The following is a 15,528-nucleotide window of genomic DNA, read 5'->3' as shown; positions in this document are numbered from 1 at the left end:
TCAGCTAGCTACTGTGTCCCTATTGTGCCAAAGCAAGCAATGGAGCCTGGAGCCACCACTGTATATTGACCTGATACAACACACCAATTATACAGATGCTAGTTAGTTGGCAGACTACTCCTCTACTTTAGAGTACATATGTTTGCAGCTTTCTCAAAGTTTTACATGTGCAACAAAACTCAAAATAAATAAATAAATAAATAAATAAATCAAAGCCAGCTTAAATGTTTTGCACCATTTTTGAGTCCTAGACTTTGCATTACGTGACATCCCCAGTTCATATGCCCTAGGTATAAGGCTAAATTCCTTCCACTGTCATTTGTCTACTGTGTGATTCCGAGTAAGGCATTTAACCAGACAGCACTGCTGAGTTGCCTCTGAAAAGGGAAATTTGTGTGCAGTAGGTTTACCTGGTCAATAGATAGGTAAAAATAAATAAATAAATGAAAGGCACATATTTATTGCTGGCTTACACAAATCCCCTAGCTGAATCATGATAACCAGCCAAATAAGGCATTGGAGGCTTTGGTTAAACCATTCACTGCAGGCCTACTGTCATTTTATTGCCATTTAGTACCACAGATGTTATCTGTATGGTTCATGCCACAATGTTTAGTTTGGATCAGGATCATAACTGGCATTAGGCATAGGACTAAAATGACATTTAAGTTGTGCTATAATCATACCTCATGTTAAAGCTAGATTAGAATTCTTATGATCATTTAATTTTATGAGTAAGGTCAAGAGTGAAGCTTCAGTATCTTAGCGATACTATCATAGGATATCTACATTTTGCTTTGAAGTCATGTTCATACATGCCTGCAGGATTGCACAGTTGTTACTAAAAATTGATTTATTGAGGGACAGTGTTGTTTGTCTTCCTTGTTAGTGTATACAGAATGGGTGTGCAATGTCAAGAAGATGGAGTACATGTTGGCACATGGTCATTGCTGCATCCTTTTTAACTGTTCTTACCTGATACTACTTTTACAGCTTGTGTTTGTGTATGAGAGGCTGTGGAAGGGTACAGCAACAGAAGCATATTGATATAAACAATTCAGCATTCCTTTTGATCAAAACTCAGGTATGTGAGGAGTATTAAATTGTAAACAAGCATGTTCTCTCATGTTTCACTGTATAGACCTAGTCACATGACTATGATATATTTTCCATGCTGTATTTTTTCATTTTTTTATGCTAGAATGACTATCAGCAGCTTATATTTTTGATTCTTAATTACCTGAGTCTCTCCCACTGCTAAGAGATTTCTCTCAGTTTCCTTTGCAAGATTTTGTTATGCTCTGTTTTCTTAAGACAGGCTGTTTTTTTATGTTTTTTTAATCAAGAAATGTGGCTGCAGGTTCAAACTTCTAGAGAACAAACAGGTTGATACTATATTGTTAGTGAGATTTACAGACCATTAGATCTCTGTAAGCTTATACAGCTCTCAAGTTCTGTCTCCAAAATGTGAACCACTGCTTCTCCCAATGTGAAACAAACGGGCACTTACTTAACCACTTACTAAACACTTGCTAACAGCCTCAGCTATGATGCTCATAGCAGTTTTCTTAATATTTATACAAAATTCTTTTGATGAATTATTATTTGCAATGGTTACTTTAATTATACAATTTTTAACAATGGTTATATGACAGGACAGTGTGTATCATCAAAATTTTAAGAACCAAAATGCTGTACAATTGAGAAGTGTGTATAGAACTTTTATGCAATCCAGATATAGGTCTTTGTTTTCAATCCTATTTTTATCCACCTTGAAAAGCCATGACAGTAAACTCTAAATTTACTGCAACAAATATGCAAAACGTGAAGTCTTCCAAGTCACACTGCCAACCAGTCACGAGTGGAGTCCCACAGGGTTTGGTCCTGGGTCCTCTCCTGTTTGATATTTGCTTCTCAGAAGTACAGACCAACATGAAGGGACTCTGACTGATAAAGTTCGCAGATGATTGCAAATTGGGATCTATTATTAACTCCCCGAGTGATGTTGACACCCTATAGAAAGGCATCAGTGAGACCAACGACTGGTGTCAGAACCATGGCCTTAAGCTCAATGCCAAAAAATTTGTCATCATTCCCTTTGGGAAAAACCCAGTCCGCACGAATTACCACATCAATGGTAGTCCACTGAACACAGAAGGCTTTATAAGAGATCTGGGAACACAGGTTGACAGCAACCTCTCTTTTGACTACCACATTGCAACTGTGGTCAGAAAGTCCTTCTGTGTGGCACATCTCATTGCTAAGGGTTTTGCATGCATGAAGAGAGAGGTCATTGTCTGCCTGTACTCTTCCTTCAATAGGCCAGTCATTAAGTACAATGCCCCATTTGGCAAGTACCTCACCAACTGGAGAGGCCTCAAAAGTACCTCACAAAGAGGATCCTAGGTCTTAAACATTTGTCATATATATACAGACTCAAAAAACTCCAACTATTCTCTGTCTCATATCACTTACTTAGAGGCGATCTCTGCTTGACTTACAAAGCCATATCTGTCCCAGCTCTGTTAGAAATGCTACAGCTAAAGAAATCCCAATTCCTCCACACCACATGCTCCAGAGACCTCAACCCCATTACCACAATCAACAGAACATGCTGGAGGAACAGGTTCATAACCCAGAAACTGTCCATGCTATGGAATACACTTCCCATACATGTCAAGCAAAGCACCTCACTGGCCTTCTTCAAGAAAAATCTTGATGAGTGGATGGGAAATAGAAAATTCAATGCAGAGATCACTCCAGTGGCTTTACTCATCAGAGCCACTGGGAACTAAAGCCAGGTGGCATGATGCCAGGGTAATCCTATGGGCTAGGCTTGTAAAGGCTCCAGGACCATTAGCCTAGTATATATGTATGAAACTATGAACCTATCTGTTTTTGTATGCCTATAAACTTCACAGTAGTAGAGGTAAGGCAGCTGCTAAGCTGTTTTCTAGTAGTTACTCTCAAGTCAAATGCCATGTTAAAACATTGATGGTAACTCCATTCTTAATATTTGAAAATGCAGGCATCTAGAGAGAATTTAGTTTTTTCTAGATAAATGAACATAGTTAATTGCTGACTAACCAACTCGTGCAAGAAAGGAATAAAAATATATGTGCATGTATTGCTTAGGTAGAGGTGCCTCTCTTGTTATATTGGCACGTACTTTAAAGGTTAAATCTGATATATGATGGACACAGGTAAGACAGAGAGAGGAAAATTGCATTTGTCTCATTGTTGCCTCTAATCAGAATGTTATTGATTTGCAGGTATGGGAGGCCGTTCAGACTTTGAATGCTTTTCTGCAATACAGTGTATCTCAGTATTTAGAAGGAATAGATAGTACCATTAGTTTTCTCAGCAGGATGTGAGCTGCTTTTTGAAACAACATCTCATTGTCATCCTACGAATTCTTAATTAGCTTTGTTGTATTTCATTTTAAAGGCTGCCTTTTATTTTAAAAGATATTTAAAATTAGTACGCTAGGCAAGTAAAAATCTTACTTAGCAGTTTCAGCGTGGCACAAATTTTGAATGACCCTTTTCTAATGACAGATCAGAGGTATGGAAAAAAACGTTCATGATGGGTAAAACTTTCACGAGGTGTGTCTTCCTCTGCTGTGCAGGAACTGCTAACTCCTTTGTAAAATGTTACTGGTGTAAAATAGACACTCATATAGTCTGTGATATATGCAAGTGAGATTCTGTGACATGTATCCTAAGTCATTTCATGCCTGAGATATCATGAATGCAAGATATGTATGCAGTTGTTGCCACAGAATTCATTACCTGTTTTGAAGTTGTTTTTTTTTTTTAATTTGTTAAGTGGGAAATGTCACAAGGCACATGTGCCTCTTTTCATTAGTAAGGAGATTGCTGACTCTTTAAAATCTAGACAGTATATAAATAGAGACGAGGAGAATCAAACTGCAGGCTTCAGGATGAAATAAAATATCTGCTAATAGCTTCAGTTCTGTGTGCTGAACTGAACTGACAGACTTTTGATGCACAGACATAATTTAGTAGAGCTTTTATCACTTTATCACAGATGTGTAGCAAAGGTGGAGTGAAGGGGACAGAAACCTCAATATGTGGCAATCAGTTTCCTACAGATAAAAACAAATAGAAGTTTTTTTTTTTGTTTTTTGCTCTTCATCTGAAGAGCTGAGGGGGCTGGGCTCTGCTCCCATCTCCATAATTGTATGTGATACTGCATCCTGGCTCTAGGTATTTATGATGACTGCAAACACTTTGAATAAATTAGTGGTAATGCACAGCTTTATACTATCACTTCACCAGTAATGTACATCCTGAAGCATAATCTACGACTCAGTGCCAAGTACATTTCGATGAGTAGAATGGAACATGGTACTGACAGCACAAATGAAGCAGGCAATTTGAGGCATCGACAACATATCAAACTCAGGGAAGAACGCAATATAAAAATAGAATAAGAAGGTGTATATAGACATCTAGGAACAGGTGAAGGGGCAGCAAAACAGCATGAGCAACTGGGAGTAAAGCTTAGTAAGAAATATTTTAGACACCTGAAACTAACTGTTTTGACATCTAGGAATAAAGTTCATGCTGTAAATCACCTTGCACTCCCTGTTCTAACCTACAGCTATGGTATGGCATGATTGACTGGCCTCCAAAAGTGTGGGAACAGTTGGACAAGAAAATGAGAAAACTGGTTCATACTCATTAAATGACATACAAAAAAGTGCTTTTTAAGATTTTATCCTTTGGACTGAAAAATACACAGTGCTCTATTCCTTGTTTTGTCCTCATCACCTGCAAAAGGTACAAAGCATGTATGAATGACAAATACTAGGTATGTACAAAACAACAGTTAAATACAGTGAGTAGCACATACTCTTTACTTTTTACACAATAACAATACAGGATTCTGGAAATTCATTTATTGTGTAAAACACAATAATTTACACATTGGAAGACTAACAAATATAGATTGTTCATAGATTAGTACTAGGCTAACTGCCCTTGCGAGCCATTTTAAGCCTAGCCAATTATCCCTTGTGAGACTTGAACCCTGCACTTTGTATTTGTAAGGCAAACACCTTACATTACACCACCCTCCCATGCTTAGCTATAGGCCATATGATTGGACAATGTGAGTGATGTTGTAGAAGATATTTGTGGCCTCAACAACACTGTATGCGAAAATGGTGCTAAAATTGGCAAACATCAGGTCAGTCACAGAATAGACTTCATTGTACTGGACTCCACTCCTGCCCTCAAATACTCTCCTCATGATGGCATCCACTACTATGTTGAACAGCAGTGAAGAGACCACAGCCATTGACAGACTGTAGGCTAGATGGTAAGCTCTTCAGGCTGTTCATTCTGAGAGCACACCTGGCTGGTTGAACCATTGTATGATGTATGAATGAGTCTGATGACTTTCCTTGGCACTTGCTCAGTCTCCAATGTCTTACACTGGGCTGGCCAGTGGATACAGTCAAATGCAGATTTAAAATCAGTAAAGACGATAACTGTATGTTGTCCACATTGGATTCTTTCCTCCATTAGCTGACTGATGGTGAAGATTTGATTGCAGGATTCTCTGTTTGGTCTAAATCCAGCATGTTCTTCCCTGCTGTTTCACTTGTGGTGTTTCTGCAGCCTGGATTGTATGATCTTCATAAAAACCTTGCCAATGATGGAGAGCAGGCTGATGCCACAGTAGTTGCTGCATTCCCTGTTGTCCCCTTCTTGTGGATGGGTACAATACTGGCCTTCGTCCATGTGGATGGTATCTGTTCCATAACCCATAGCAGCTTGATCAGTGCATGGAGTCAGTGGAGCAGGATATCGCCTCCAGCCTTTATTGCTTCTGCAGTGACCTGATCTACCCCTGGTGCCTTGCTGTTTCTTAGTGTTCTGATAACTGATTTCACCTCTTTGACTGTTGGCTTTGCATCTACTATTGGGGCCTCAGATAGATCAATGAGAGGTGGGTCATGGTTGTAAAGCTCTTGAAAGAATTCCCTCCAACATTTCAGGAATTCACAAGGTGAGTGCACAAATGTCCCATCCACTTTTTTGATGTTGTCGCTGGTAGATTTGGTCTTCCCACTCAGTTGTTTGAGGGTGCTGTACAGGATGCAGTATTTGTGTCTGGATGCCACCTCCTCAAGGTCGGCTGCCACTTGGCTCCAATATGCTTCCCTTTCTGCTTTCAACCTCTGGTGAACTTCTTGATTGAGCTGCCAGTGTCTTTTATAGTTGACCAGCTTTGCCTGTTTCCATTGGGCTATGAGATCCAGGCACTCATCAGATATCCATGGTGTTCGGCGATGGATGGGTGGGCATAGGAATTTGGTGCATTCTGTGATGGAGTTTGATATCTGCTTTTCATCCACATCCTCCAATTAGGCCAATGCTGAAAACTGGTTTAACAGTGCAATCTGGAATTCCTGTTTGCAGGCAGAGGCCATCATTTGCTTCCAGTCTAGCCTGGCTGGCAGAGGTGACTTGGATTTTGCACACTGTAAGCGAAGCTGCATAACTGCACAGACGAGGTAATGATTGGAGCCATAGTCAAGTCCTCACATAGCGTGGATATCCTTGAGCAATGGTCGGACATGAAAGTTGATCATGATGTAGTCTAATATGACCAAATCCTCACTGGATGGGTTTTGCCATGTAAGCTGGTATATGCAGGGATGCTGGAAATGGCTATTTCCCACAATGAGATCATTTGATGCAGCATAGGACAGAAAGGACAAGCTGTTATTCATGTCCCCATGGCCAAATCTACCCATTGTTCCTTCTCAACCAGACCTGTCCTCTCCAATATGGGCATTGAAGTCTGCTGTCAAAATGATCATCTCAGTCCATGGGATCAAATCCAGAGTGTATTGGAGCTAGTTGTAGACATTATCCTTGGCTGGGTCTGGATTTGTCTTGATTGGTAAGTAGACAGACAGAATGTGGGTCTTGATGATACCATCGATGGTGAGCACTGCCAGACAGTCCGATATTGGTTGGAAAGCGATTATGCTTCTTGCAGTTCAGCTATCCACCATAAACGTGAAGCCAGTCTCTCTCTTCTCACTGCCAGAGTAGTGCAGTGTCACTGTTTCTTCAGCTGTAGGTGGTTGGATGATCATTGTTTCAAATCCAGTGGTCTCAACTCCAGCACTGCAGTGATTGAGATTTTGCATTTCATGAGTTCCTTGGCAATGATTTCCTTTTGGCTACCATGGTGACTGGTTTGAACATTCCACATGGCGATATGGGTTTCCAATTTTGGTGTAATGAATTTCCTTTGGCTAGCAGCCCACTTCTCTCAGGCACCCTGGGTCCCCAATGCTGGTGCTTTGGCTGCCCTGGATGTGGTAGCATGAGTAAATGAGTTTGTTTGAATTTCCATGCAGTTTCTTGCACAGTTTCCCTGGTTTCTCAGTTCTGGTCATTGCAGTTGGGTGACCACCCTCCTCCTTTTGCAGCTTGGCTTATACCTGTCCTTGGTGGAGTGTGTGCTGTCACTGTTACACAGCAGTAGTAGTATTAACACAGAAAATGTGCCCCTGATTGTCAGTGATTATTTCTGAACTATTCCCTGATTATGTTTTGATGTATCACTGCTTGTTAAGACTTATGTTACAAGTGTACAGGTGAGGTATCTCTCTATGGTCAAAGCCATATACATAAGCTATAGTAACATAGCGGCTGTTGCCATAAACATTACAGATAACAACGATCTGCATAGTAATCTTAAAATTAAATGCTGTTGTAAGAATGCAATAAATAACTGTAAATGTAAACATGTAGGTATAATTTACACAGAGAGATAAAAATGTAATGAAAGCTATCCCCTACATGGATGTTGACATCTTGGTTAACAGCTTGAGGTAATACATGTCACCATACCTTAACTTATAACAAAGTAGTGTCAGATGTCTGTTTCTGTATCCCTATGGAGAATGGAGGACTGTGCAACCATATGACACCTAAATGCTATAGGCCTTCATGCTGCACACAAACTGGCAAAAAGCATTAAGTTTTACAATGTACAACATCTGCTAGACATACAGACCTGCAGTGATCTTTCACTAATGTGTTCAACAAACAGGTAATTAACAATATTATGCATTTCCTAAAGAAGAGTCAACTAACGGATGTCTGTATGAGTCAGTATTTACAAATGCAGAAATATACTGTGCGATGGTCTCTGAGTATTAAGGATAATGGAAAAATGCATAGTCATCAGTGGTCTAGGCAATATAGGTTTCACTGAAACATGGTCATGCTGCATGTGTGAAGTGATGTAATGTATAAGCTGGAAAACAAACAAGTCTTATGTTCAATAATATGTATATGAAAAACAATATTAAAGAAATAATCACCATGGGAATTGAACCCATAACTGGGGGGAACACCACCTTGCTTTAGTGATTAAACAGATGAGCTAATTGTCATTACAGCTAAGAGCTAAGTTTAAAATTAATATTTATGGCATATGTGTCACAGCTATATTTGTTATTTTCCTAGGAGTGTACAGATACACTGGGTATTATGTCTCTTACTGTAGGCATCTACTGGCTGTCTCTGCACCTCAATGACCCTCTGATGTACATCCTCATTATCTCTCTGATGCAGGCCATTGCGACTGTGGCAAACCTGCACTCCAGTGTGATAGATCTCAGTGTAAAGTCAGTGCTCCCTTGCAATCTGGTTCCAGATGTCAATCATTACTAATTTCTGTGGTCTTGCTCATGATATGCTCCAGTACAGCATGGATGAACAGCATTTGGGTGGTCTCTTCCTCAGTCTGATCGGGAACCCAGACACATCAAAGCTTCTTCACAGAGCCATGTCGATGATAATGTCGATACAGCAAACGTCCAAAAATTGATCACTGAGGTCCCACTGAATTCACAGGTAAAAATGATCTGATCTGTAAATGCATCAAAATCAGATTTTAAAAGTGGAGCTTATTTGATGGCATCAGATCATTGCAGGGTAATCAGTACATGCTACATATGGTTCAGTTTAATGACATCTATTGGATATTTGTGCAGAGCACCTTCTTGTTACACCAAGCTATTGGTTAATGTATCAGATTTCGAGAACTTACATGGATGTGTGCAAATGGGATTTCAAAACCTTGAATGTTAATGAACCTCATTAATTATGTATGGCACAAATGGGACTTAAAAGCTGTGTGCACATAACTGATCTTACTTTCAGGTATATAGGCAGATTCAAAGGTAATGTGGCACCTGCTGGGGCATTGGTGGGATATATTCCTGGTCTTATAGACATATGGTATTATTACGCCTTAGAAATGTATTTGTACAAGCTTAATGTTTTTAGGGAAATGTGTTTGTAGTACAGAGATATATATGACTTACAGAGGGATGTAGGATTGACCTGTATGCATACAGATGGATACACTTACATCACTTAAAAAGCAGGGATTCCATATATGCACTTGTACAGATAAATGCAAAGAGCCCCAGTAAACAGTACATACGGACGTAATAACAAAATATCAATATATATTGCTGGTCACTGTGAATATTCTGTGGTATACATATGAAAAGTGATGTCTTCTGACAGTATCCATATATTACTATGTAGTATGTAGTTATATGTCTGTTATGGATGTTCAGTGATGCTTAGTAATAAATGTACAATAAATATTACCTTCATAGAAATACATCTGTGTTTATGTCTGGATATCTTGGAGAGCCTCTGGATACATTGGACTGCCTGTGTTATGCTTACAGATAATGAGGCTTTCTGACACTTACCATAAGTTGTACAAGCACTACTGCATAGATACTTTCTGCCAAAAGTAATACAGTAGTTGCTATCACTGAGTTTCATCTCATACAGATTAAACTAGGGCAGCATTGACTGCTCACTACTGATATCGTTATTCATGCATAAAATTTCAGGTTACAATGACTTCTATTTTTCCACAGGTTGTCTGTTTAGGCTTGTGTTGCATAATATATACTGACAGTACATTTTAGGATGTGTCAGAAAGCCATTCAGCATTATTGTTTTACACATATGGTATGAGGAGCATGTTAATGTGAAGTGTGTACAGAATGTACTGATCATGTGGCACAGTGGTGTGATAGCCATTGTAAAGAGTTCACATCCTGCACAGCTGTCACAAGGTTATGATGTTGTTCCATGTCTTATGCATTCAGTCATTGTTTTCATATCACATATGTTGCTTTATATGTCACACTACTATACAGGATAGGGATAATTGTATATAATTTTGCATGCACAGAAATGCAGAGAGGGTAAATTGGCATAAGCTGTCAACATAATCATCTCCATATGTGGTCCTCCATATTAATCTAACCATATGCATATAGCAAATTCCTGTGGCTGATTGCTGCTGGGCACATTAGGCAAAGTACATGATGTTTCCACACTGCATGTGTATACAGCTGCTTTATACAGATAGTCAGCTCCACTGTGATTTTCACTCCTGGACTTTTACTGGAAATTGAGATTGGTATCATTCATCAGTCTCCACTGTGTAAACAACCCTTGCCGTATCCCAATCAGAATATCGCACTTCTACATCAATCCACTCCCCTTTATATGTCCCTCCTTTAAGCCATACTCCTGCATGACCATGACTTCATGCCTCAAGACCTGACAGTGAAGGGACACATGAGACATTCATCCAGAATGCCACCTCTGGAAGCTCCACAAATTATCCTTAGGGAAAGATCCCTGGCACCCTACAACCCCTCATCCCTGTACATGCTTAATGTAGGCGCTACCCATGATTATACCACCTGTACTAGTACCGTGCCCTCCACCTATGCAAATGATGACAACTGTGCCCTGCCCACCTTTCTAGCTAAGGAAATGGGTTAAGATTCACCAACAATGGCTGTTAAAAATGTAACCTTTACTGTAGATAAAACTATATAAAAAGCTCAAATGGACGTCCCTCTCAAATAATAAGCGCTTTTAAATAATCTTCATCAGATCGTTGTATAGGTGGGAACTAAATAAGTCCTTTTATAGGTATTATAATCAAAATGAAAAAGTTTAAAGCTGGTTTCAGCATTCTTAGCAATCATAAGTCTTTCAGCCTATAATAGGTTTGAAAAGGGCCATGCCTCTCATTTCCACAAATAGGGTATGAAGTTGCAGACATACCTTCCTTTAGGGACCTATCCTTGGTCTCCGTGCCTTTAAAATGGGTTTCAAAGGAACCACAATATTAATCCCTAGCAAGCGATCTGCTTGTAGATTTACTATCCATTTTGTTTCTCGTTGTTCCATAAGGTTAGAAATATCTCCTTTTCTTTTAGTAGGATAGACAACCTCCAACACTTTGAACACAAAAGTATGCATAGTGTGCTGTGCAATATGTACAGCCAAAGCATTGTGTTCATTTTTGTTTCAAATATCTCGGATGTGTCTCTGACTTCTCTGTTTAAGCATCTGGTTGGTCTTGCCAACGTAAAACGCAGGGCAAATTTTACAAGTGGCTAAATAGACTAAATTAGAGGTTGTACAGGTAGCTGTACAATTCAGTCTATATCTAAAGCCAGTGGTGGGATGTATAAATTCATCATGATTATCTATAAGATGGCATGCTATGCATTTTCCACATGCTTTTGTTCTTTTATTTGACTTAGCTACTATTTTGTCAAAACCATCTTTATTAAAAAGTAACCTTTTCAGGTTTTTTGTTCCTATAAGTAAAATGTGGTGTATCTTCTACTACTGTCCATAATTTTGCATCCTGCGTTAATATAGGCCAATACTTTTTTATAATACTGATTCTCAGTAGCATAAGTCAAAAGAATTCTGAGCCCATCCTTTTTTTGTTCCAGGGAATTCCTTTGGTTGATGGTTGTGTGTCTACAATAGGGTACCCCTTTACCTGTTCTTATAGTATCCAGGTCTTTATTGGATAAATATAGATCTTGATGGGTATAGCCTCTGTTCTGTAAACATTTATTTAGATTCTCAACTTCTTCTATAAAAATCTCATCCTGTGTGCATAATCTAGATGTATGAGTTACTTTATTGAACAGAATGTTCTTAGTTATATGCCGGGGATGCATGCTGCTCTTATGGAGATAATGGTTTCTCCATGTGGATTTTCTATGCATGCTGGTTTCTATGATGGCTGTCTCAGCTAAGCTGATATTAACATCTAAAAATTCAACATGAGTTTGTGGTCAGTAAAAGTCAAAATGTTGGTAGTTTGATTGATATAACTCATGAAATTGGCTATTTCCTCTTCTACACCCTGCCATAGAAAAAACAGATCATCCACAAAACAACCATAAAATAACATTTGTATTCTCCAAGGATTCTGATCTGAGAATACCACCTGTGATTCCCACTTATTGAGTACCAGATTTGAATGCCAGTATCTGACTCAAATAAGGGAACAAAAGCATGTGGAAAATGCATAACATGCCATCTTATAGATAATCAGGATGAATTTATACATTCCACCACTGGCTTTAGATATAGACTGAATTGTGCAGCTACCTGTACAACCTGTAATTTTGTCTATTTAGCCACCTGTAAAAATTTGCCCTCCGTTTAACGTTGGCAAGACCAACCAGATGCTTAAACAGGGAATTCAGAGACATGTCCGAGATGTTCGAAATAAAGATGAACACAATGCTTTGGCTGTACATATTGCACAGCACACTACACATACCTTTGTGTTCAAAGTGTTGGATGTTGTCTATCCTACTAAAAGAAAAGGAGATATTTTTAACCTTACTGAACAACGAGAAACAAAATGGATAGTAAATCTACAAGCAGATCGCTTGCCAGAGCTTAATATCATGGGGCCTTTGAAACCCATTTTAAAGGCAAGGAAACCAAGGATAGGTCCCTAAAGGAAGGTGTGCCTGCAACTTCATACCCTATTTGTGAAAATGAGAGGTATGGCCTTTTTCAAACTTATTATACGCTGAGAGACTTATGACTGTTAAGAATGCTGAACACAGCTTTAAACCATTTCATTTTGATTATAATACCTATAAAGGGACTTAGTTCCCACCTATACAGCAATCTGAAGAGGATTATTTGAAAGCGCTTATTGTTTGAGAGGGATGTCCATTTGAGCTTTTTATACAGTTTTTATCTACAATAAAGGTTACGTTTTTAACAGCCGTTGATGGTGAATCTTAACCCATTTCCTTTGTAGTATTTTTTAAGATTCACCTTTAGTAGTGAGGGGGTTCTTCTTCTTTATTTGTATTTGTATTTATTGTTTGACTTTACTCACTACACATGGCAAAAGAAAGAAATACTAATGGTGATACAAGGGAACGCCATGTTCGTGATTTGAAAGTTAGTACTGGCTTGTTGGATACATCGGAAGGAGAAGGTAACCCACTCCTTAGCATTAATTTTAGAAAAGAATATTTGAACTTACAGGAAGAAAGCCCTGTGAATGAAGACTTTGATTATATTCTGAAAGAGGTACAGACAGCCGCCTGTAGGCTGAAGAGACTGACATGGCAACGATTTCATTTAGAAGTGAGCCAGCATAATCAGGTTATCCCCCGAGGGATGAGGGTTAAATGTATGCCCTCATATGGCAATCAATTTCCTGAACTATTGGCGAAGTGGCAAGAAATCAACTTAGAAAAAAGCTTTAGATAGATGAAATTGTTATTAGATTTTTTTAAGCCGTAAGAAGAAGAGCTTGTGAAGGATTTAGGACAGAAACAGACGGAATTGGAATGTCTGGAGCTTACAGAAACTGATTTAAGGAAACTAGAAAAGTTACAGTTTAATTTAAACACCTATGATTCCCATTTAAAAGAACAGAAGATACAGAAAGTAGCCAGAGAAGTAGCAGATTTCCAGCAAGGACAGATCTTTGAATGGCCTAAGGATCGCAGAGTTACTGAACCTAGGAGACAACCTTGGCAGGGTAATAGCACTTTAAAAAAGACCGAAGTTTTACGAAACTTGAAGGAAACTACCAACAACATAGATTCCATTACACATACAATAGATTTGACAGATAACATTGCCTCAACAAGTTTGATTCAATTAACAGTGAGTAGCAAAGATTCTTCTATTTTACATACAGCAGAGAAGTGCATTATTAAAGAAACAGGCACCAGACCTAAGGAAGGAAACTTGTATGCTAATGTTACAAAAAAATTGCCGTTTTTTTTTTTTTTTTTTAATCAGAACTGGAAGAGACACCCCAGAGCTCTCAGCCAGGGCAGAAAGAGAAAAAAAGTTTATTTAAACAGATCAGATTCCTTGGTAGTAAACTTATCTAAATTGTATTTAGATGGTGAGCAAGTTAGATTACTGGAAAAAGGACTATCGTTTATACCATCCTTTTCCTCAGATTTAAGTGAATTCGTGACAGTCCTTAAATGTTTTGGCCGAAATACTACGTTAAGAAACATCTATGGTAATGCGAACAGTGCTACACATACTTTAAAAAAACCTAGCACATTTGTGCATGCATACCATCCGACTGTTGGTCTATTTATTCGTATGTGTGAAGACGAGATGCAGAAGATAAGATAGGGCAGGCATCAACATAAAATGTTTATTAACATCACCCCAAGAGAAAAATAAGCCCTTTTGAAACTTCAGAAAGATCTGAATATAGTTCTCAAACCTGCTGTTAAAGGGGGAACAATTGTAGTGGTAGATTCGGTGTGGTATAAACAAGAAATGGGAAGAATTCTGAAGGATGCAAAAATCTATGAAAAAAAATCAATCAAAGCTTGAGAAATTAATAAATAAAGTTAATAGTGCTTTGCAAGAAATGCTATAAGATAGCATCATCAATCAACCTTTAAAAGAATTTCTTGATACATCACATCCTAAGATTCCAACCATCAGTGGACTCCCTAAAATACCCAAGAGTCTTTTAAATCCTCCACTACGCCCCATAGTAGCAGACTCAGGGATGGGTAACTGAAGCCTTGTCAATGTAGGTAGAATCAGAGTTGAAAAACCTGCTCTTAAAATTTGATACAATACTGCATGATACAGGTGATTTTTTTGTACAAGTTACAGAATACCATGAATACACTTACTGATAAATCTAATATTTGGTTAGTCACTGTGAACATTAACAGCCTGTTTACTAGTATTCCTAACCAGTATGTGATCGAGGCCATCAGATTCATCGTCACGTGATAAATCTCTGACCAGAAAGCCTATCAAATTTGTGACTTACTGGATTTAATACTTGGAACCAATGTATTTTTGTATAGAGAGGTTTTATTCTTACAAAAATGGGAGGTAGCTATGGGCACCCCCTGTGCGAATACTTATTCAAATCTGGTACTCAGTGAGTGGGAATTGCAGGTAGTATTCTCAGATCAGAATCCTTGGGGAATACACATTTTATTTTATGGTCGTTTTGTGAATGATCTGTTTCTCCTATGGCAGGGTGTAGAAGAGGAAATAGCCAATTTCATGATTTATATCAATCAAACGAGCAACCTTTTGACTTTTACTCGCCAATGGTCACAAACACATGTTGAATTTTTAGATG

Source organism: Protopterus annectens, chromosome 3.part0, assembly GCF_019279795.1.
Source record: "Protopterus annectens isolate FY-2018-M chromosome 3.part0, PAN1.0, whole genome shotgun sequence".
In the NCBI taxonomy this organism is placed as follows: domain Eukaryota; kingdom Metazoa; phylum Chordata; order Ceratodontiformes; family Protopteridae; genus Protopterus; species Protopterus annectens.
The sequence above is the reverse complement of the archived record's forward strand: the minus strand, read 5'-3'. Positions refer to the sequence as shown.